We start from the raw sequence: 24,795 nt of genomic DNA, 5'->3' as shown, positions 1-24,795 counted from the left end.
TAGGTTCCAGAGTAATGCATTACAAAAAGAATGGGTTTCAGCATTGTGCTTATATTACTGGACTTGTAATTTAGGAAATGGGGCCAGATTTTATCTTTGTGCAGGTGGATGGGTTATATTTGCATGAACATATGCACAAGGAGTTCAAATCTTACCATGGTAACAAGGGAATTTAATTTCAGTTTATTAAGTAAACTCAAATAAAATGTTCCTATCCGTAATTGTGCCCATGAACCTAACAAACTGTTTTTAAAATTAATTTGGTTCATTAATGTTCTTTAAGAATTCAAATCTGCTGTCCTTACCCAATCTGGCACAAATGTTACTTCCAGCTCGTGGCAATGTTGTTGAGTTTAATTGCTTCCTGAATTGGCCCGTCAAGCCACTCAGTTTTAATCAAAAGAGCGAGCTCATCACCATCTTCTCCAGGGAAATGAGAGATTAACAACTGCTGGCCTTACCAACAACACAACCTGCGAATGAATACATGGATATTAAAACCAGAAAAAGGGTGTTATGTCATATCCTTGTAATCTCCGACAACCTTCAAGACCTTTGTGCCACTTGAGTCTGGTAGATGGCAGCAAAGTAGCAGTGCAGCGTGCTGAGCTCATCTGCTCCATCCGCATTTACCCTTTTTCTTCTTTCCCTGCTTTGTTTCCATCCTTTCCCCTTACTTACCTTCTGTGGAAGCTCGAACAGCTTCAAGGAATCTGATGCAGGTTTGTGCTCCCGGCTGCAGCAGCAGAGGAAGGCGAGAGTGTGTTCCTGGTAGTTGACGAGGGAGGTGAGTTTGGACCCAGTGCCTGGTACAGGACCAGCAGCTTCGGTGGACCTCATTGCCAAGATTGGCCCAGCGCAGGCTCACAGTGACAATTTGATCAGGAGAGAAAAGATGGCACAGGAGAATGGCAACATGATTCTGCAGTCTGTCAAAGAGACTCCAGGCTGATCAACTGCTTCATGCTGGTGTTGATCTCAGTGTCGGGATGGAAGAGCCCAGATCTAGGCCCAGGGTTAAGCTTCCCTCAAGAAGGACTGTAATATTGAACTTTTAACTTTTTTTCTTATTTTTCTACTTTATACCTGAGATCTTGTGTCTAGTTATCTTTGTACCTACGATGGTGCCAGCTAATAGCAACTTTGTACAATTTTCACTGGATTCATGTATCCCCGTAAAACCTAATTCGAATCCATGCTTCTTATGTACCTCCTGCAGCTGGTCTCTCAACATCAGGATAACAAAGTGTGAAACTGGATGAACACAGCAGGCCAAGCAGCACCTCAGGAGCACAAAAGCTGATGTTTCAGGCCTAGACCCTTCATCAGAGAGGGGGATGGGGAGAGGGAACTGGAATAAATAGGGAGAAAGGGGGAGGCGGACCGAAGATGGAAAGAAAACAAGATGGGTGGAGAGGAGAGTATAGGTGGGGAGGTAGGGAGGGGATAGGTCAGCCCAGGGAAGATGGACAGGTCAAGGAGGCGGGATGAGGTGGTAGGTAGGAAATGGAGGTGCAGCTTGAGGTGGGAGGAAGGGTTGGGTGAGAGGAAGAACAGGTTAGGGAAGCAGAGACAGGCTGGGCTGGTTTTGTGATGCAGTGGGAGGAGGGGAAGAGTTGGGCCGGTTTTGGGATGCAGTAGGGGAAGTGGAGATTTTGAAGCTTGTGAAGTCCACATTGATACCATTGGGCTGCAGGGTTCCCAAGTGGAATATGAGTTGCTGTTCCTGCAACATTCGGGTGGCATCATTGTGGCACTGCAGGAGGCCCATGATGGACATGTCGTCTGAGGAATGGGAGGGGGAATTGAAATGGTTCGCGACGGGAAGGTGCAGTTGTTTGTTGCGAATCAAGCGGAGGTGTTCTGCAAAGTGGTCCCCAAGCCTCCGCTTGGTTTCCCCAATGTAGAAGAAGCCACACCGGGTGCAATGGATACAATATACCACATTGGCAGATGTGCAGGTGAACATCTGCTTGATATGGAAGGTCATCCTGGGGCCTGGGATGGGGGTGACGGAGGAGGTGTGGGGGCAAGTGTAGCACTTCCTGCAGTTGCAGGGGAAGGTGCCGGGTGTGGTGGGGTTGGAGGGGAATGTGGAGCGGACAAGGGAGTCGCGGAGAGAGTAGTCTCTCCGGAAGGCAGACAAGGGTGGGGATGGAAAAATGTCTTGGGTGGTGTGGTCGGATTGTAGATGGTGGAAGTGTCAGAGGATGACGTTGTATCCGGAGTTTGGTGGGGTGGTATCTGAGGACGAGGGGGATCCTCTGGGGGCGGTTGTGGCGGGGGTGGGGTGTGAGGGATGTGTTGCGGGAAATGCGGGAGACGCGGTCAAGGGCTTTCTCGACCACTGCGGGGGAAAGTTGCGGTCCTGGAAGAACGTGGATATCTGGGATGTGTGGCAGTGGAATGCTTCATCCTGGGAGCAGATGTGGCAGAGGCGGAGGAATTGGGATTAGGGGATGGAATGTTTGCAGGAGGGTGGGTGGGAGGAGGTGTATTATAGGTAACTGTGGGAGTCGGTGGGATTGAAATGGACATCAGTTTCTAGCTGGTTACCTGAGATGGAGACTGAGAGGTCCAGGAAGGTGAGGGATGTGTTGGAGATAGCCTAGGTGAACTGAAGGTTGGGGTGGAAGGTGTTGGTAAAGTGGATGAATTGTTGGAGCTCCTCTGGGGAGCAAGTGGCGGCACCGATACAGTCATCAATGTAACGGAGGAAGAGGTGGGGTTTGGGGCCTGTGTAGGTGCGGAAGAGGGACTGTTCCACGTAACCTACAAAGAGACAGGCATAGCTTGGGCCCATGCGGGTACCCATGGCCACACCCTTTGTCCTCTGTAAGTGGGAGGAATCGAAAGAGAAGTTGTTGAGGGTGAGGACGAATTCGGCTAGGCGGATGAGGGTGTCGGTGGAGGGGGATTGAGCGGGCCTACGGGACAGGAAGAAGCGGAAGGCCTTGAGGCCATCTGCATGAGGAATACAGGTGTATAGGGACTGGACGTCCATGGTGAAAATGAGGTGTTGGGGGCTGGGGAATTGAAAGTCCTGGAGGAGGTGGAGGGTGTGGGTGGTGTCACGGACGTAGGTGGGGAGTTCCTGGACCAAAGGGGAGAAAATGGAGTCCAGATAGGTGGAGATGAGTTCGGTGGGGCAGGAACAGGCTGAGACAATGGGTCGACCAGGGCAGGCAGGTTTGTGGATTTTGGGAAGGAGATAGAAACGGGCCGTGCGGGGTTGGGGAATAATAAGGTTGGAGGCTGTGGGTGGGAGGTCCCCTGAGGTGATGGGGTCATGGATGGTGTTGGAGATGATGGTTTGGTGCTTTGGGGTCATGATCAAGGGGGCGGTAGGAGGTGGTGTCGGAGAGTTGGCGTTTGGCCTCGGCGATGTAGAGGTCAGTGCGCCATACTACCACTGCGCCACACTTGTCTGTGGGTTTGATGGTGAGGTTGGGGTTGGAGCGGAGGGAGCGGAGAGCTGCCTGTTCTGCAGGGGAGAGGTTGGAGTGGGTGAGAGGGGTGGAGAGGTTGAGGCGGTTAATGTCTCGATGGCAGTTGGAGATGAAGAGGTCAAGGGAGGGTAGGAGGCCTGGGGGAGGTGTCCAGGAGGAGGACTTGTGTTGGAGGTGAGTGAAGGGGTCAGTGGAGGGAGGGTTAGGCTCCCGCTTAAAGAAGTAAGCGTGGAGGCGAAGGCGGCGGAAAAACTGCTCAATGTCCAAACGTGACTGGTATTCGTTGCTGTGTGGGTGGAGGAGGACAAAGGTGAGCCCCTTGCTTAGGACTGACCGTTCGTTCTCAGTCAATGGGAGGTCTGCGGGGATGGTTCCAGGAGGAGGACTTGTGTTGGAAGCGAGTCGTCACCCTCAACAACTTCTCATTCGATTCCAGCCAGTCTCAGTCACGCCAACTAGATGTATAAAGGAAGGACAAGAGTTTAAATTGTCAAAAAAAAAGCAAATATCAAGTAACAATTTTTATAGCCTTGCAATCTTCATCAGTAAATGTGCAATGTAGCAATATGAACCCTAAAAGAGGAGAGCCCAGAAGTATTTGTATAAAGCAGTTTTCATTGCCAAGGGAACACTACATCTACCAGTATGGAAGAAATTCTGATGTTACTGTGAAAGTAACCAAATTTCCTATATTGTTCGATCCTTCATACTGGTACCATGGCTGAAGGGAATTCGTAAACTGTGGAGGTGGACTGTAGACTGGTGCTCAGCAGTCACAATGGAACCACACTTACCACTGCAGAGCTGGGATAACAAGTGGGAAGGGTATGGTAACATTGGCCCACAGTCTTCTGTTGCAATGGGACTATTGGCATCCACTGCTCCCACTTATATTTGTGATCATTCTGATGCTTTACATTGGTTCTACGATTTCCACTTTTCTGATGTTTACTGCCCCCTCTTCAACACGGATGAGCAAAGCCTCTACTTGTTCATTCCACATCAGGATGGTTTGAAGGCTCTCCGCTTCTTCCTTGTAAAGAAGCCTGAGCAGTCTTCATCTGCCTTTACCCTCCTTTGCCCAGCTAAGCTTGTTCTTACTTTGAACAATTACCCCTTTAATTCACCTCATTTTGTCCAAGTCAAAATGTGGCCATGATAGCCGCATGGGTACCTGTAATGCCTGTTTCTTTGCAGAGCATATAAAATATTCTTTACTCCATTTCCACTTGCACTCTCTTTGCTGAAATATCGATGATAATCTTTGGAGCTGCTCCTTGCTGTCATCCAGAGTTGGAAAATTTTGTCTGTTTGGATTCTAATTTCCATTCTTCACTCACTTTCACCTGCTCCATCCTGGGCCTTCTTCAGTGTCACAATGATACCACCCACAAACTGGACGAACAACACCTCGTATTCTGCCTCAGGAGCCTACAGCCTAATGGCCTAAACATGGAATTCCCCAGTTTTAAATCTCACCACCGCTGGCCTCATCCCATGTCCCACCCTCCCCTTCATCCCCGTCTCCTTAGCCTGACACAACCTGTCCAACTTCTCTCCCACCTTTCCACCCCACCCATCTCACTGACCAATCCCCTACCTGCAGTCACCTATCACCATCCCACCTACCTTCCCCAGCCTTACTCCTCCTCTCTCTAATTTTTTCCCAGCTCCCTTCTCCTTCCCCATTTCTGAAGAAGGGTCCCATCCCAAGACGTCAACTTTCCTGCTCCTCTATGCTGCCTGGCCTGCTGTGTTCCTCCAGCTCCACACTGTGTTGTTAGCCTTTTTCTACAGGTTGTATTTTGAAGTTCTCACCTAGCTCCTCTGCAACAGAGCCCCTTCTTAATCTTGACCTCTGGGACCAGTGTCTTGCTGTCTGCCGAAACTACCTCTAAACCATCTTCTGAAGTGCACTGCACATGTGAGAACAAATCACAGACGGCCTTCTTCATTTTTCTGCTGTTCCAGTTCTTGTTTCTCCACAGTGCCAAGTAAGCAAACTCATTCGTTGTGTGCTGAGATTCTAAAACAGAGTTTCACACCATATTTCTGTTTCTGTGGCTTTTAATTCTGTTTCTGACAACGTAGTTTATTTTCATTGTGACTGACAGTCAATAAACAGGCAAACATTGAGTAGTGTTTTTTGGTAATTGGGGGTCACTGGATACATTTAATTGCCATTCGAACAGCATTGATCTCCGTAAGCAAACTGGTAGTACCTGTAACCTTCACAAACGCACATTTTGAGAAAAGATAAACATAAAATTAAAGCAATTAACCACCAAAATAATACTTCTGAGCCCAGTTAAACATAAAATGGTGCATTCAAATACCAGTCCCACAGAATTAGATACAATACAGCATAACACAATTAATGGTATCATGAATAAAGAGTGTTATACGGCAATTATTACCATTCTATGTTAAGAATAAAACACAAATAAGAAAATAAATGCCTTCAGCATGATAAAGATGAATGTATGATGTAAACTGCTCACTTAAATATTGCTTGAACAGCTAGTTTTACACCTTTTAGAGCACAGATCCCTTATTTTGAAGACTATCAGCTGAGACACAGTAAGCCTGTGAAGAAGTGCTGATTCAGTGGTCATTCTGCAATGTTTGGAGTGCATCCATAATAAAATGTCATTCACTTACAGTTACTTAGTTGACCAACAATGATAGAACAATGAATATTTTATCTTGAAGTGGAGAAATGGGTTTGAAGGCCCTGTGAATTATATTGCATTGCAGAAAAACAAAAGTACATTTTATGATAACGCTAAAAGACAGAGTAAAGCCAATGTCAACTCATCAAAATACAGGAAGCATAATAAATTATACAGCTTCTTAAATGTAACTGAAGCTTTCTAAGCTAGAAATAGACATTGAATTTACCTGCTTTAACTTATCTTCCAATTTTAGATGCTCTCATACCAAATAGATTGCTTCATGACATAGTGTGCTGGTGAGGAGAGAAGAAATGTATTCAATATTTTATTCTGCTGATGGATTTATAATGGTTCTATTTTACAAATTGACACTTCAGCATTTAATTATGGATGCAAGGTAATAGTTTTATGACAGTATTTACGTGATAAAAATGAGTTAAGAGTAGACTTTCTGGTCAGTTGCCCTGATGGTGTATGTTGGGACGTTTTGTGGATGTTGGTTTGGGGTCAATGTGATTAGTAAGATTGGAGAATCTGGATGGTAGATATAAAGTCAGATCTATGTAACACGCATGAATGTGATCTTTTCCACAAGCAATTTCCGACAACTTCAAAAGGTCCTTCCCAAAATGAACCAAAGTTTAATTTATTTACTATAATTTACAGAAACAAAATGAAGCCATGATTGTATTCAACACATAAGCTGCAGCACCTTGCAGAGCACTGTCAGGCCTCTTCAAACAAACTTTCAGCATTCTAAAGATTGTGTCATTCTCAATCATGTGGAAGCAGGGGCTTGTCAAACTTGTCAATCTGAAGAATCCTGTCCAGAGCCAGTAGCTAGGTTTACAAGGGGGTAACTTTTATCCAAAGGGTTCACAGTACATATCAAGGAAATTTCCTCAGGACAATAGTTTTATAGCTCTTCTGACTTCACTTATTGTTGAGGACAAGCTGGAGAGATGATAGGAGGAGAGAATAGGCAGCTAATGCAGTAGACTCTGAAGAAAATAAGGCACCAGACTATACTGAATGTGAACCCCTTGCCTTGAGTTGTCTGTAGCATAGTGCATGAGGAAGTATTTCTCGTTCAAAGATGTGCTCCATGATCTATGCAATGTCATAAATTCAATCTAATCATTAAGGAATGCTATTGTTTGTTTCTTGCAGTCTTCTGCATGGAGCACAGCAATATTTCACTGTTGACAGGGCACTGTTGCTTCAAACAGGTGACTGAAGGAGTGTTCACATGAGCTTGTAGTGCTTCACATTGCAGACGCATGCATTATCTGAAAGTTAAAGGATTTTTTTTAAAGGCAGCCAGCTACCCAAGGGACAATGGTTTGTGTGCCATTTTAATAATGCTATAAGAATACCAGTAAAAGCTAAGTTACATCAACAGAAGGGGATATCATTCCGTAAATGTGTAGCTGGAATGTAATTACAGGCAAAAACAAAATTTCTACATATCCAAACAGAGAATCCTGCCGTTGCCATGATGCAGTTGTACACAAACTGTCTTCTGTACCCATATTTTTGCCACTGCGACATGCTTAGTAGATATAGAAATTGCCTTCCAAAATAACATCTTGAATCATGAGAGGCAGACACATCATTCAGCTGGTCATGAGTCTGACAAGTAGAATAACAGAACTTTGGGAAAGTGTGTGGGTAAAGTGATACAGCCCTCCATGTCATTTCTGATGGGCATTGGCAGCATTGTTTTTAAGTGCTGGTACAGATGCCTTGATGAGTTGCTGCAGTGCTCTTTGTAGCTATTCCAAGTGTTTTTACTACTTGAAACAGACTCACAGTGGCTGGGATTTCATTGCCTAGAAGCGAGCATTAATTCACAGGTTTTCAGCTTGCAGAACTTAGAAGACTGCATGAAGGTTGTTGTCTCCCTCCAGACAAATGTGACAGCTGGCTGCCTCGGGATTTTATGGAATATATTTCTGGGATATTGCGACCAACACGTTTGAAGTGGTTCCTATGTCGGCACACATGAAACCTTCCGAAGACTGCAGAGAAAACAACCCATTTAAAGAAACTACCAGCTGGCAGTGAAATAAATGCTCCCATTGCTCAATAACGAGAGTCTCACATCTGAAATCGCTTGAAATCCTGTGGTCCTCACTGAAACACACTCCACATGCTACAAACAGACAATACCACTTGACAGCACATCTTCTGGATGATTGTGAACATCACCAGCTACATTCTGAGAACTGTTTTGAATGATGAAGTCTCAGCTTTCAATCTTGCACAGAAAATCTGAACAACCCTCAAACATTTGAAGATTGGAAAGGGAAAAATATATCTGCTTGCTTCATAAGTGGACCTTTGAGGAGTAGCAGTAATTTAACAGTGGCCAACCATGTCACACCATCACCCCTGTGCTGAACCTTCACCCTGAATGAACTATCCCTAGTGGCATCATAAACATCACACAAAATTAGCTGAAGCCATTGACTGGATTGTTAACGTTGACATCAAACTGGAATTGCTTCTCCAGCCATGCAAACAAAAACATCTTTCAGATAATGTCGACTGCTGACATTGTACCTCAGACATGAAGGTAATGAATGTTTAAAGTGATGGATGGGTTGTTGATCAGCAAGTTCAAGTCATATTGGAACTGTACTCATCCAAACACCGCAGTGCTTTCCATCATCTCCTAACTGGTGGATGATAGGCAAGTTTTCAATGTCAACAGGAGATGGTTAGATTCTCTCTTCATTACCTGGGCCTTGAGTGATACAAATGTTACTTATCACTCATCAGTCCAAACCTGAACATTGTCCAGGTCTTGTTTCATATGGATACAGATCATATCAGGAAGCAGGGAGTTGTGAACGGTACTGAAAACTCATCAATGGACATATTATGTTGGACAGAAGGTATCAGTATAACAACAGTTTACCAACCAACTTACTACACTAATGCATGGCATGGCGTGATTTTTGTAATAATTATCTGCTGGATTTCCACTAAATTCACCACAAAATTTAGGCGTGTACATTCCTGAATGATTAGATTTAATTCTAATTACATTTTTAACGACATGATAGGCTTATTTACTGTCATACATCATTTCTGGAAATGAAAATTTACAAATGTGGAAAACATTCATTCAAAATTTTCATTACTGTCTGAAATTGTAAACTAATGAAAAAAAAAAACAATATTACCTCCTTCTTGGCATCCAGAGTTTCTTTTCAGATTTTTCATTTGTTTTGTCTATGTGCTTTAGCATTGATTTAAATATTCCAATTTGCACTTCCTGGTTCAAACTGTGCACCTCAATAAGAATTCTTCAATCTGTTTAATTGAGGAAACATACAGATGTTTTCCCTGCTTGCACAGATCACAGACTATCTGTACATGTTGCTCTAGCAAAGCAACTTTCTTATCAGCACAAGCTCCAATTCAGAATTCCATTAAAAATATGTGAGCCAGTTTAACATATAATGATTGACTGGTACCATTTATTCATCACTTACTACAAAATATGGGCCAATCTATTACAAACAGGGTAATTAGTAGGTAATAATGTTGCATGCAAGACAGCAGTTGAATTAAGGAATGTGCTGGCATATCATACATTATTCACAAAAGTCTCTGAAGCCCATAATTTGATGGAGGTAAAAATAAAATAAAAATGCAGATGATGAAACTCTGAAATGATTTGAACATATCGACATAGAAACATGGAAGCATAACAGATAGGAGCAGGAGGAGGCCATTCGACCCTTTGAGCCTGTTCTGCCATTCATCATGATCATGGCTGATTGTCCAACTCAATAGCCTAATCCTGCTTTCTCCTCATAACCTTTGATCCCATTTGCCTCAATTGCTTTACCTAGACATCTCTTGAAAACATCCAATGTTTTGACAGCAACTACTTCCTCCACTAATGAATTCCACAGGTTCACCACTCATTGGGTGAAAAAATGTCTTCTCATCTCTGTCCTTAGACTGTGACCCCGGGTCCTAGACAGACCCACCATCAGGAACATCCTCCCTACACCTACCCTGTCCAGTCCTGTTAGAATTTTATAAGTCTCTATGAGACCCTCCCCATTCCTCTGAACTCTAGCAAAAACAATCCAAACCCAGTTACTCTCTCCTCATATGTCAGACCCACCACCCCGGAATGAGCCTGGTAAATCTTTACTGCATGCCCTCAAGAGCAAACGCATCCTTTCTCAGAAAAGAAGACCAAAACTGCATACAATATCTAGGTGTGACCTCACCGAGGCCCTGCATTACTGCAGCAACATATCCCTACTCTTGTATTCAAAACCTCTCACAATGAAGGCCAACATACCATTTGCCTTCTTTATCACCTGTTACATTTGCATACTTACCTTCAGCAATGGGTGCACAAGGATAGCCAGGACCCACTGCACACTCCCAATTTACAGTCACTCAGGTAGTAATCTGCCTTTTTATAAATTTAAAATTTACCAGCATCTGAAAAGACTGTGGTAATGATTATATTCCCTACAGTGTGGAAACAGGCCCTTTGGCCCAACAAATCCACACCCCCCCCCCCTCTTGAAGCATCCCACCCAGGCCCATTCCCCTATAACCCACGCACCCCTGAACACTATGGGCAATTTAGCATGGCTGATCCACCCAGCCTGCACATCTTTGAGCTGTGGGAGGAAACCAGAGCACCTGGAGGAAACCCACACAGACACGGGGAGAATGTGCAAATTCCACACAGACAGTTACGCGAGGCTGGAATTGCACCCAGGTCCCTGGCGCTGTGAGGCTGCAGTGCTGACCACTGAGCCACCGTGCCGCCCTAAACATTTTCAGTATGTTTGTTAGAGTCCTTGATAGAACTATTTCAATGAAAGTTTTCTAACCAAACTGTCAACCAAGATTTTAATTATGAGATGTTGCTGAACTAGTTCTGTATTTTTGACATTTTTGTTTCTTACTCTTTTATTTGGTGTTCTTGTCTCTGACAGTATATTTTAGCTGTTTATAACATTGTATAGTATAAGAGATTTTGAATTGCTACACTGCAATCACTGCTCTATTGTGCCCTTTTATGCTCTACTAATGGGGATTAAACATTAAAGGTGAAGTAAGGTGTGTTTTTCATGATAGAGTTGGTAGGATAGTGAACAGTAAGAATGAAACTTGAAAATATACAGCTTTCAGTTTGTTATTTAAATCTGATTCTTTTGTGTTGCACTACACGGGTTTCTAAATATATTCCTTCCAGACACCAGCTGCTGCCTCACTGCCAATGAAAGTGGGCAAGCTGGAAAAATCTTAACGTGTTGTGAAGACAGTTTTGCAGTTGCTCACAGAATAGATATTCCTGAATGAAGGGCTTGTATTTTTATAAAAAAAAACTTATCAAAGGATGGAAAGGATGGTGAATGTTAGACTATATGTATGTATTAAGCTGAGGACTTTTATTTGTATCTATTGACTGGACCATCCTTCCAGGGTGTAATAATTTTCATTCTCTCTAACACTTAGTGTTGTCAGCATATGGTTTACATGTTGGTACGCTGCCTGAATTGTACAGGGGAATATGGACATGATAACTCATGTTAAGGTGTATCATAAAGCTTTAAAGATTCCCAAAGTCAGAAGTCACATGACATCAGGTTATAGTCCTACAGGTTTATTTGAAATTACAAATCACCTTCATCAGGTGAAGTGACTTCACGTTTAATCTTACATTTTCAATGAAGAAAACTCCAGCATCTTCATTTTATTGGCAAAATTAAGGGCAAGCTGTATAAGCAGGTTTGTTAACTAATACTGTATTGTAACACAGGGGCATAGTGACAATGTTTGTAAATGCAGGATCTCGGCTAATGTCCCCAGGATATAGGTTGACATCCTACCATCACAGCTGGTGGAACGTAAATGTAGCCAATAACTAAAATCAATTAATTCATAAAATATCTCAAATTGAAAGCTGGCCTCAGTAAATGGTGCCTGGAAACTATCAATTTTGCTGAAAGCACGTCAGGTTAACTTTCTTCTTCAGGAAAGGAAGCTGCTGTCATTATCTGGCTTTCTTAGATGCGACTCCAGACCCAAATGAATTAATGAATGATTTTATTGTCACATGTATTTTACAGTGAGCAAAACAGTAAAATACAATAAGAAGCTTTTGCAATGTCACCGCAATCTGGCACAGATTCCGAAGCCCAGCCCTGAGCTTGTCACACATAGTAAGTAAGGGCTGACTCAAGTCCACACTGGGCCCACTCTCCTCCATGCTGGGCTCGCTTAAGACCCAGAACAAGCCCTCTTTCTTTCACGATGGGCCTGCTCATGGTCCGCACTGTGCCCACGCTGTTGCCACTGTTGATAACATCTAAGCTCGGGTAAGTAAACGAAAGAAGGAAAATAAAGGGGGGGAAGAAAAAAGAGGACAAGAAAAGTGTTCAGAGCAGACAAGCTCTGGCTCAGGATCTCTCCTCTGCTGCCATCTTGACCTGGGAATCTTTATGATACCCTCAGAAATGGCCCATAAATCCAATCAGTTGGAAATCCTCAGAAAAAAAGGTCCATTTCTGCACAGAACAACTTGCATGCAGAAGTGAAAGACGCTGACCTTTTTTGCAGGCTGTGTTGTTATCAGCAATCTGTTGTCAGGACTACAAGGATTAAGCCATGGCCACAGGCAAAAAAAAGCACCTTCAAAGGGGCTTCATTGCTGATCCCAGGGCTACCCAATCTGAATTTCCACTCCACAGACAACACTGCTGCCTCAGAGCTCACAGCTCCAATAGCCATCCTTTGATCTCAATAAATGTCATGAACTCAAGTTTCAGAACTCCCACCTCAGGTACTCGAGTAGTCGAGTTCATGTACAACAAAGCCTGGACAACAGCCAAGCTTAGGCTGGTAAGTGGCAAGTGACATTCTCACCCATATGAGTGCCTGACAATACTCTGTTCAATAACAGAGAAAATAATTCCTCTCGACACTCAACGGCAATAGCAGTGTTTAATCATCACCAACAACAGAGCAGGGGTTACCATTGAAAAGATATTGGTCTAGGCCAGCCCTATAAATATAAACAAAGTTAGTGGGAACTCTGTACTGAGCAACAGATCTCCTGTCTCCTCACAAACCTTCAGTCAGAAGTGTGACAAATGCTCCCACATGCCTGGATGAATGTAGCACCAACAACACTCAAGCATGTTGACCATATCCAGACAAAGCAACCCAATTGTTCGGCGCCACATTCATAAACCTGAAAATTCCCTGCCTCTACTACTGATGCACAGTGTGTACCAGTCATAAAATTCACTGCAACAATTCATTCAAGGGTTGTTTGACAGCACCTTCCAAACCAATGACTTTTGTCACTTGGAAGGGCAAGTATAAGGACAACAGATGCATGTGGACAGGGGCACTGACAAGTTCCCCTCCAAGCCCCACATAATCCCAGATTCTTTCACTGTTGCTGAATCAGAATCTTAGAACATCTTGCCTAGTAGTATGATGAATGTATGCACACTACATGGCCTGCATCAGCTCAAGACAGCTGCTTGCTTCTGCTTCTTCAAAGACAGTTTGGTATGAACAACAAATGCCTGCATCACATGAAAGAGCAAAGAAAATTCCTTGTCCATTAATAATGTGCACTTTTTTATTGCAGCACAGATTTTTCATTGAATATAAGAGTAATCTTGCTATTTTTGTACAATTTTAAGGCAGAATATTTATAGCAACAATCAACAAAATGTTATATTTTCAGCGGTATTAACATAGCTTTCTATGATCAAGTGTTTTTATTCAATAGCAATTTGTTTGATGCTACCCAAATCTTTCAAAAAGGTTTCAACCCATATCAGCAGCTCTTATTATGACATACAAACAGATTGCACAGTGAATTAAAAGCAATGATGCATAGAGTACAGAGACTTTTTTAACTTTAGATTTCATGTTTGAATGTTTAATGACCTATATATTCATTACTTAAACAAACAATATTTTACTCACTAGGGTTTGCAGAGTAACCCTAATTGAGGTTTATAAAATCATGAAGGGCTCAGATAAGGTGATTGACGTGGGTCAATTCCCTAGGGTGGGGGAGTTCAAAACTAGGGGCATATTTTTAAGGTGAGAGGAGAAAGATTTAAAAAGGACATGAGGTGCTTTTTTTTTAAACACAGAGAGTGGCTCTTGTATGGAATGAACTACCAGAAGATGTGATGTTTGCAGGTACAGTTACAATATTTAATAGACATTTGGATATGAATAGGAAGGGTTTGGAGGGATAGGGACCAAACGCAGATAGGTAGGACTAGTTTAGCTTGGGAACATGGTCAGTGTAACTGGTTGGACCGAAAGGTCTGTTCCCATACTGTATGACTCTGTGACTGTATGAGAGTCTGAATTCAATACCATTAAATTGAGGGAGTCTTTTACTTTTCAGGTACTGTGTTCCCTGCCTCATTTCGCAAGAAATCTGAGCAAAATGTCAACAAACTTTGAATTCAACTTTTCTGGCTGTAATTGTGGCCAACTCAATTCATTCTAGAACACACCCAATTCTAATGAATGCTACAGATGTCCTAATGAGGGGACCAGTCCTAAGATCTTGAACACATTTCACTTGGGCAGTGGTTGTCTAAGTATTAGCCTGCAGGAATCCAATGAAGGATATTGGGTTGGATTAAACGGTCTAAATCTAAAAATTATGATGTGTTAGATAAAGCTTACTCTTATTAATGTGCAACCAGTTCAGAAGGATTAAGGGAACAGAATAATTTGCAGATCTCCAAAATGTTCTGGTTTATTCATGCTGCTTTGTTCGTTGCTTCAAATATGTTCTTACCCCTTAGAAGACACACCCCACAAAGCCCACAGCTATTTTTAGGAATCTGCTGGATTTTCCCATTAATTTCCCATTAAACACACTGCAGAAAATTTGGACTCATAATTAATAATGCACGTGCCTGTTTAACGATGTGTTAATTGTTAATGCAAACTAGGCCAATCAATCTCTCCAGCCCAGAGCAGGAGTAATTTCAAATTTAAAAAGTCATGCTGGAAAAACTGAGTAGGTCAGCAGCATCTGTGGAGAGAAACTGTTAACTGTTTAAGTCAATGACCCTTCCTCAGAACTGAAGAAAGATGAAGATCTAAAAGCTTTTAAGATATGAAGATGAGGGAGGGGTGGGAGGAACAAAAGGGAAAGTCTGATGGTGTGAAGGGGAAGAGAGGTGAATAAATAAAATATTTCACAGGAATAGTTTAAACTGGTGATTCTCATTCCTAAATGAAACAAATTGTGGTTGGAAGTATCAGAAATTAAAAATTTAAGAAGGAACATTTTCTGCTGTCATTTTTAATTTCTTTATCTTTTCCTTCCATCTTTTGCTCTGTTTCTTTCTCGATCCATAAGCTCTTCTTCCACTCTTCCAGTGTCCCTGCCATCTACATGTGCAGGAAGTGTGTTCCGCTACATCCCAGCTCCTGTTTTTCCACATGGAGTGGTAGGAGCTGTGGGATGATACACTATGGAGCTTCCGTGAGGTTGAGAATGTTGTGAATAGCGCATTTAGTGACTGGGCCACATCACCAGTAAAGCCAACACAGAAGAGCTGAGTGACAAAGGTGGCACAGTGGATCAGGGGTTAGCACTGCTGCCTCACAGCGCCAGAAATCTGGATTTGATTCCACCCTCAGGTGACTGTCTGTGTGGAGTTTGTATATTCTCCCTATGTCTGTGTGGGTTTCCTACGGGTGGCCCTGTTTCTTTCCACAGTCCAAAGATGTACAGGGTAGGTGGACTGGCCATGCTAAATTGCCCCTAGTGTCAAGAGATGAATAGATGAGTTTGGTTATAGCGGGGTGGGATGCTCTGAGGCTTGGTGTGAACTTTTTGGGCCAAAGGGCCTGTTTGTACACTGTAGGGATTCAATGACAACCAGGAAAAAAAAATAAGCATAGGCAGCCTGTGCAGGAGTGCCTTATAGCCATTCCTCTCTAATAGGTACACCATTTTTGATACTGGGGTGAATGGCCTCTCAGGGAAAGTAGCAACAGCCAGATCAGTAATATGGTGATTGGCTCTGTTGTACAGCAGGGAGGGTCAAGTGTAGCCAAGCAGTAGTAGTGGAAGACTTATAGTTAGGGGCTCAGTTAGATGTTTCTGTGGTCATAAGGGAGACTCCAGAATGGTGTGTCACTTCACTGGTGCCAGAGTCAAGAATATCACTGAGCATGTACAGGATATTCTGAAGGGGGAGAATGAGCAGGTAGAGTTGTGGTCCACATTGGTACTAATGGCATAGGCAGAAAGAGAGATGACAGGATCTTGATCAGATGGGCCAGTTAGAAACAGATGGAGTTCAATTTACATAAATGTGAGATGTTGCATTTTGTAAAGGTAAACCCAGGGCAAGACTTATATACACTTAATGTTAAGGTCCTAGAGAGTGTTGCCGAACACCGAGACCTAGGAGTGCAGGTGCAAAGTTTCTTGACAATGGAGTTGTAGATAGACAGGATGGTGAAGAAGGTGTTTTGCATGGTTGCCTTCATTGGTTAGAATATTGAGTACCAGAATTGGGACATCATGATATGATTGTACAGGATATTGGTGGGGCCACTTTTAGAATATTGTGTACAATTTTGGTTGCCCTTCTATGGGATGGATGTTGTTAAACTTGAGAGGGTACAGAAAAGATTTACAAAGTTGTTGCTGGGGTTGGATGGTTTGACTTACAGAGACATGATGAGTATTCCAGGGCATGTTTCCCTGGAGCATCAGAGGCTGAGGGGTGACATTATAGAGGTTCATAAAATCATAAGGAGTATGGATAGGATAAATAGCCAAGGTTTTTGTTTCTCAGGGTAAGCGAGTCCAAAACTAAAGGGCATAGGTTTAAGGTGAGAAGGGAAAGATTTAAAAGGAACTGACTTGTAACTTTTTCACACAGAGTGTGGTGCGTGAATGGATTGAGCTGCCAGAGGAAGTGGTTGAGGCGGGTAGAATTACAACATTTAAAAGGTATCTGGATGGGTGTATGAATGTGAAGGGCTTAGAGCGATGTGGGTCAAATGTTGGCAGATGGCATTAGGTGGGATTTGGTTGACTGGTGCATGCAGACAAGTTTGATCAAAGAGTCTGTTCCTGTGCTCTATGACTCTCTGACGCCCCGCAAAGGGAGCTCAGGGGGTTAGGAAAGAAGTTGAAAAACAGGATCTCTGGCTTGTAATGTTGTGATTATGTCCTATGCCATGTGCCAGGGAGGCTAGGAATAGGAAGATAATACAATTAAATATGTAGCTAAAGAGTTGGTATAGAAGTGAAGGCTTCAGGTGTATGGATCATTAGGATGTCTTTCAAAGCAGGTCTTCTTTCATTTATTCATTTGTGGGATGTGAACGTTGCTGTCTGGCCAGCATTTATTTCCCATCCCGAGTTGTCCTCAAGAAGGTGGTGGTGAGCTGCCTTCCTGAACTGTTGCAGTCCACCTGCTGTAGGTTGACCCACATTGCCATTAGGGAGGGAATTCTGGGATTTTTACCCAGTGATAGCGAAGGAAAGGCAATATATTTCCATGTCAGGTTGGTGAGTGATTGGGGTGGCAGGGAAGGAGGGTATCTTGAAAGTGGTGGTGTTACTATTTATCTGCTGCCCTAGTCCTTCTAGATGGAGATGATTGTGGGTTTGGAAGGTGCTGTCTGAGGATGTTTGGTGAATTTCTGCAGTGCATTTTGTAGATAGTGCACACTGCTGCTACTGAGCGTCGGTGGTGGAGGGAGTGGATGTTTGTGGATGTAGTGCCAATCAAGCGGGCTGCTTTGTCCTGGATGGTGCCAAGCTTCTTGAGTCTTGTTGGGGCTGCAGTCATCCAGGCAAGTGGGGAGTATTCCAATGCACACTCCTGACTTGTGCCTTGTAAATGATGAACAGGCTTTGAGGAGTCAGGAGGTGAGTTACTCGTCTCGGTATTCCTAACTTCTGGCCTGCTCCTGTAGCCACTGTGTTTATGTGGTGAGTCCAGTTGAGTTTTTGGTCAATGATAAACCCCAGAATGTTGACTGTGGGATACCTGTTCAAGAAGGACATGTTGTACCTAAACTGCAGGGGCATCTCCTGTCAGCGAGATTTGCTTGTAACTCAAAAGTGTTGAACTAATAGCAGGGGGTCAGGAACCACAGCCGTAGCTCAGCAAGTGAAATACACGGGGAGGAGTCATAGATTAAGGCCTGTAAGGCTCAGAGAAAGAACAGACAAGGAGTGGTTACAGAACACAGCAGAACTGGCAGTCTGAGAGGTTTTTTTATGAAAGGAGTATGAGAGGTAAACCGGATGAAATTAGATCTTGGACTAATATATATAAAACTATGATGTTGTGGCTATCACAGAGTCTTGTTTGAGTGAGGGGCAAGACTGGCAGCTTAAATTCCAGGATTTAGATGTTTCAGTCAAACTATGATGTTGTAGCTATCACAGAGTCTTGTTTGAGTGAGGGGCAAGACTGGCAGCTTAAATTCCAGGATTTAGATGTTTCAGTCAAGCTAATGAGGGTTATAAAAAGAGATAGGGAAGCTGTGTTACCTATAAGGGAGAATATGACTGCTGTTCTGAGGAAGACCACCTTGGAGGGCTCATCCAGCAAGCCCTTACAGGTAGAGCTCAGGAATAGTAAGGGGGCAATCACTTTGATGGGATAGCAGAGTGGATATGTGGACAGATTATGGAATAATGTAAAAACACCAGGGTTGTTGTTTTGAGTGATTTAAATCTACCTCTCTATTAACCAGGACTCACTTAGCACCAGGGGCTTACATGTGAGGAATTTATTAGGTGTGTCCAGGATGTTTTGCTGAAAAAATATATAAGTAGCTTGATTAGGGAAGGGGCTATTGTAGAACTGGTATTGGGAAATGAGCCTGGCCAGGTGATCAAATTTTCAGTAGGGAGCATTTTGGGAACAGCAGCCATAATTCTGTAAGTTTTAAGTCACTTATGGTCAGGATAAGAGTAGTCCTTGGGTGAAAGTAATAAATTGAGGGATGGCTCACTATCACAATTTTAGGCAGGAATTGGGGAATGGGGGGATACTGTTTAAAGGTAAATTCACATCTAGTATGTTGGAACCTTCCAAATGCTATTTCAGTACAGTTCAGGACCTGCATGTTATTATGAAAGTGAAGAATAAGGATGGCAAGATTCAGAAACCATGCATGACAAAAAAAAATGAGCATACGCAAAAAGTAAAAGGAATATCAGGTTTGGGAAACTGAAGTCAGCTCTTGAAGAATACAAAGTTAGCAGGAAAGAACTCAAAGAAGGAATTAGGAAAGTTAAAAGGAGTCATGAAATTCTTTGGTAAACAGGATTAGGGAAAATCCCAAAGCTTTTTATCCATTTGTAAGGAGCAAAAGGGTAGCTTATTCAAAGACAAAGGAGAAATGTATATGTGGAGCCAGAGGAAATGGGTGAGGTCTGTAACAAATGCTTTGCATCAATATTCACAAAGTTGGTGGGCAGTGAGTTCCAGGAAAGGTATGTTGATATGCTGGGGTATGTCAACATAAAAAGGAAGGTGGTGTTGAGTGTTTTGAGAAGCATTAAGGTAGACAAGTCCCCTGCACCTATGGGATCTATGCCAGAATACTGAGGAAGGCAGGTGAGGAAATTGTTGGGGCCTTGTATGAATTATTTGTACTCTCTTCAGTTATAGAAGACATCCTAGAAGACTGGAGAATAACCTACATTGTTACTTTGCTTAAGGGGGCAATGAGTACAATCTGGGAAACTGCAAGCTGGTGAGCCTTAGATCAGCAGTAGGGGAATTATAGGAGAAGAATTTAGTGATAGGATTTATTCATACTTGGGAAAGTATAGACTTATCAGTAATAGGTGAAATGGCTTTGTGCAGAGAAGGTCATGTCTCACAAACTTGATTGAATTTTTTGTGGAAGTGACAAAAGTGATTGATGAGGGCAGGGTGGTAGATGTTGCCTACTTGGGCTTTTACAAGGTTCCACATGGCAGGCTGATACAAAACGTGAGCTGGTAAAATGGATGCAGAGCTGGCTTAGTCATAGAAGACAGACAGTAGCAGTGCAAGGGTGTTTTTCAGATTGGACTAGTGGTGTTCCACAGGGATCAGAGCTGTCAACCCTGTTGTTTGTAATATATGTAAATGATTTGGTAGAGAATGTCGCTGTTCTGATTAATACGTTTGCGGAAGACACAGAAGTGGGGGAGCTCTAGATAGTAAGGAGGATTGCCAGAGAATGCAGCAAGACATAGATAGGCTGGTGGTTTGGGCAGAGAAATGGAGGATGGAGTTTAAACCTGGCAAATGTGAGGTCCATTTTGAGAGCTCTAATGCAGGAGAGAAGTATATAGTCAATGGTAGAACCCTTAGTAACATCAACACACTGAGATATCTAGGTGTACAGGTCCATAGTACTCGGAAAGTGGCAGCACAAGAGGATAAGCTGGTAAATAAGGATATGGCACATTTGCATTCATCACTCGGGGTATAAAAATTGGCAAGTCATGTTGCAGCTCTATAGAACTTTAGTTAAGCCACATTTGGAATATTGTGCATGGTTCTGGTCACCACACACAGCAAGAAGGATGTGGAAGTTTTGGACAGGGTACTGAAACAGTTCGCCAGGGTGTTGCCTGGTTTAAAGTGTATTAGCCAGGAGGAGAGGTCGGCAAACTTGGTTTGTTTTCACTTTAACGTCATAGGATGAGGGACAACCTGATAGAAAATCACACAATTATGAGAGGCATGGATAGAATGAAAGTCAGAGTCCTTTTCAGAGGGTAGAAATATCAATTGCAAGTGGGCATATGTTTAAAGTAAAATGGGGTGGGTTTAACGGAGATGTGAGAAACAGGGTTTTTTTTACACACAGAGGTAAGTGCCTGGAATAAAGAACAAAGAGCAAAGAAAATTACAGCACAGGAACAGGCCCTTCAGCCCTCCAAGCCCGCGCTGATCCAGATCCTCTATCTAAGCCTGTTGCCTGTCTGTATCCCTCAGCTCCCTGCCCATTCTGTCTCGATACATCTTAAAGACACAATCGTGCCCGCCTCTACCACCTCCACTGGCGACTCGTTCCAGGTACCCACCACCCTCTGCTTAAAGAACTTTCCATGCATGTCTCATGTGCTGTCAGAGGAGATGGTGGGGGCAGATACAATAAGCAATATTTCAGAGACATCTTGGCAGATATATGGAAAGGCAGAGATTAGAGGATACAGATTGCACAGAGGCAAAAGGCTTTCGGTTTAGAAAATCATCATGTGTCAATGCAGTCTTGGTGGGCCAAAGGTCCTGTTCCTGTGCTGTATTGTTCTTCTTGGTTATTTATTCTCTGTTTCAGGAGACAGATTGTCGTTCCATCATTCACGCAGGCCCAGAATGGTCCGTCAGCCTGATGGGATTGTAACCAGCCTTCCCTCCCCGGAAAGGTAGTGAGCAAAAATGAATGAATGATTTTATTATCAATTTTATTTTAGAGTGTGAAAAACAGTAAAATACAATGAAAATTTTTTCCACTGTTGTCTCAATCCAGTGCCATTTTGAATAGTTTTATGAATAAGAAAAAATAGAAAGGTCTAGCTTAAAGACAGGCCATCAGCCCTGATCCAGCTCAGCATCAATAACACAAGTGTAACCATCCCTCCTTCAACTCCTCACCGATGTCTACACCAGACCCAACCAATATTGAAGTCACCAACTTCAGGCACCATCCTTCTCCAGCAGGCCGATTCTGCTCATTCACCGTCTCACCTCTGACTGTGCCAGACTCACCAACATCAGAGTAGCATCTCTCGCTGCTGGGCACACCTCATCGATGTCATTTTGATGCACTCCTGCCACTGCTCTGCTGCTGCCAGTGTTGGACCCAGCCAACAACCCAGTCACTGGTCCTCAGGCACCACCTTTCATCACCGAGACTATCTCGCTGAAGTCGCCTCCGTCAATTGTATTACCCAGCCCCATGCTCACCCCAGAAAACTAAGTTGGGGCTCACATGCCACTACCACTAGGTATGCGCTGGACCCACTCGAGACCATGCCAGGATTCCTCATCGCTACCAATGCCATCAGAGCTCAGGACAAAAGATAAGTAAAGGAAAACCAGAAAGTAAAGTAAGTAAAGAAACAAAAAACAGGAAAAGGAAAAAAATAAACAAAAAAGTGGTCACAGCTGTTGAGTCTTGGTGCAGGAGCCCTCCTCTGCCACCATCTTGACAAGGTTCTGTCTGTCCTATGTTCGAAAGATTCCACTTGAAGGGCCTGGCAGATACTGTTCCAGCAAGATCTAGCCAATAACATTTCAATGCTCTCATTTGTTTTCAACAAGCCCTTCCAGCAATTTGACAGATGTCCCATTATAAGGGTGAGAACATCTAGGAATGCAAGTGGGAGGGTGCGAATTGCAAATATGAAGGTGTTGAAGCATTGGGAGCACATGTTGATTAACAAGGGTGATGAGTGAGCATAGGTTAGCGTAGAACAGGATAAGTGAGGTAACATTTTAGAGGAGATGAAGTTTGTGGAAGATGGAAAGTGGGACATTGGCCGGAACATAGGTCATGAAGATCTATCACGATCAATGCATGAGCTTAACAGAGTCACACAAAATTCCTTTAACCTCAATGAATATGGAGCCATCAACCTTTGAATTTAATATTTTTACTAGTCATGTACCTGACTGACAAATTATTGAGATTCAATGGGCTCTTCCATTTACTGTTTCTTGGGCTTAAAAAAATCGAACAGCTTTTAGAATCCGTGTAACCTGCTAAGTATTTTCTCTTGGTTTTCCTATGTAGCCAAAATTGAGTTAAAGAATGAATTTGATGGTTTTAAAAAATGTTATTTTAAAAGGTTGAATCATTATGTAAAATTTGCCAAGAACAATTGTTAGCTTTATACACCTGTTTATATCATACTCCATCTTTCAGATTCTTGCAGTCTGAGTAGCAGCTGTGTTGAGTTCATGTCACCTGAACTACACTGAAAATGAATGACTACCTCCTTTAATTTCCAAATCTGTTGGTTTATTCTCTTCAACAAGTAACTGAAGCAATACCAAAATTAACCTTGGAGTGGAATTGCTAAAATGACCCATTAGAGTAATCTAACATTCAGTTGACATTATGCAAATATGATACCTGCATAAATTATATACACATGCACATATATTAATATCATAAACCAATCTGGGTAAATTTCATCAATGTCAGTGTGCTGTAGTGTTGCTGGTCTTAAATCATGTATGTCTATATTCAACACAAGTGTTTTAGAGGAGCAACTCAGAATTTCTAAACATCAATAATTTGGATCAAATGTCATTCATCTTCAAATATGTGAACAGTTTTGCCACCTTAACTCCTTGTTTTAGACTTAGGTTTTCTCTTTTCTCTCTGACCCTATTCCTTCGATGAGACATGAAAATGTCTACCCAAACCTTGAAGGATTTGGATGAAAAATGATTTCAGCCTTCAGGGCTTGACGAGATCGAAAACAATGTTAATGCAATGTACTGCTGAAAGACAAACTACTTACCACGATGAGCTGCCTCTCTTTCTTCTTCCAAGATGATACACGACTTGTTAACAGAAAGTATTTAGGGCAGAATTCTATTTCATTCAGGATTGCTATGTTTGAATGGGCAGTTTAGATTGCTGTTTACCCCATTCTATTTCAGGTTCTTAGTGCTCGATTCAACAGTCTGTTGAACACCTGAGCTCCATTTCCCATTTGGGATTATTTGTCATTTATTTGACTTCACAGTTAATGCGTTTGGAGGCCTGTGAATAAAGACTCAATGCTGACATTTAGGTTTTCTGCCTGCAGGAATCTCATAACTAATTTGTAATGCCTGTCAGTCATTGCTGGACCTGCTTTGGCAAAACAGTATTATTTCAAAGTTCCCATGCCAAACATTGTGCTCTGGAGAGCATCAATCAACAGTGTATTGTGGAAAGAGTATGAAATATTTCTTTTGGCACAAAGTAGCAGCTACATTAGCTTACACCAAATAACGTCAGCAGTCCTAAAAAGTTAAAAATTACTGCCATAACAAAGGAAAAGAAAACCTATAGACCTGTGTCTTGTGCATTAATTCTGAATTTACAATTTGTACAAAGGAAAAACATTGCCAACCTTTCCTAATGTAGTGGCAAATGAAAAGTCAGCCTCATTTTCAGATTCATATTCATTTAACTTAAGAACAGCAACAATGCTATGCATCAATCTGAAGTTCTACAGTAAACAGATATTTGTGATTACGTTAAAGCGAATCTTGTCAGTCTTATTGTCAATTGAACAGCAAAAATTTCAAATGTTCTCATCCTAAAGTAATGTACATCACTGTTATTCCTCACCATTAAATGCCTACTGCCATAAGGGGAATGATTTTCTGTGGATGGCTGACATTAATGCCAGCCAAGATGCTTCATTTGGTTTGTGTGAGAATTTTCCTCCTCCAAGGTTAAATCTGAGTTTTAATCATTGTCAGAGTATTGTAATTTAATGGGTATTGAGTATCTAGAATTATTACAAGGCAGGAGATTCATTCAGAGCTTGGGACGACATCATCATAAACTATGGTCCTTGAATTTATTTTATTCTGTTATGGGATGTGGGTATCATTGATTAGGGCAACATTTCTTGC

At 42.6% G+C, this 24,795-nt stretch overlaps 1 long non-coding RNA gene across 1 annotated transcript; it reads right to left on the bottom strand.

Annotated features, from left to right (window-relative positions):
- Nucleotides 1-311: 311 nt before the first annotated feature.
- On the bottom strand, nt 312-23,807 carry LOC125453754 (uncharacterized). The gene is made up of 4 exons (XR_007247846.2): nt 23,685-23,807; nt 6,351-6,417; nt 3,784-3,904; nt 312-473 (listed from the first exon to the last, which is right to left on the bottom strand). It is a non-coding gene; the product is annotated as an uncharacterized LOC125453754 (long non-coding RNA).
- Between the last annotated feature and the right edge of the window lie 988 nt (nt 23,808-24,795).

Source organism: Stegostoma tigrinum, chromosome 7 (genome assembly GCF_030684315.1).
Source record: "Stegostoma tigrinum isolate sSteTig4 chromosome 7, sSteTig4.hap1, whole genome shotgun sequence".
NCBI classification, from domain to species: domain Eukaryota; kingdom Metazoa; phylum Chordata; class Chondrichthyes; order Orectolobiformes; family Stegostomatidae; genus Stegostoma; species Stegostoma tigrinum.
Note: the sequence above shows the minus strand (reverse complement) of the source record. Positions and strands in the feature narration are given on the sequence as shown.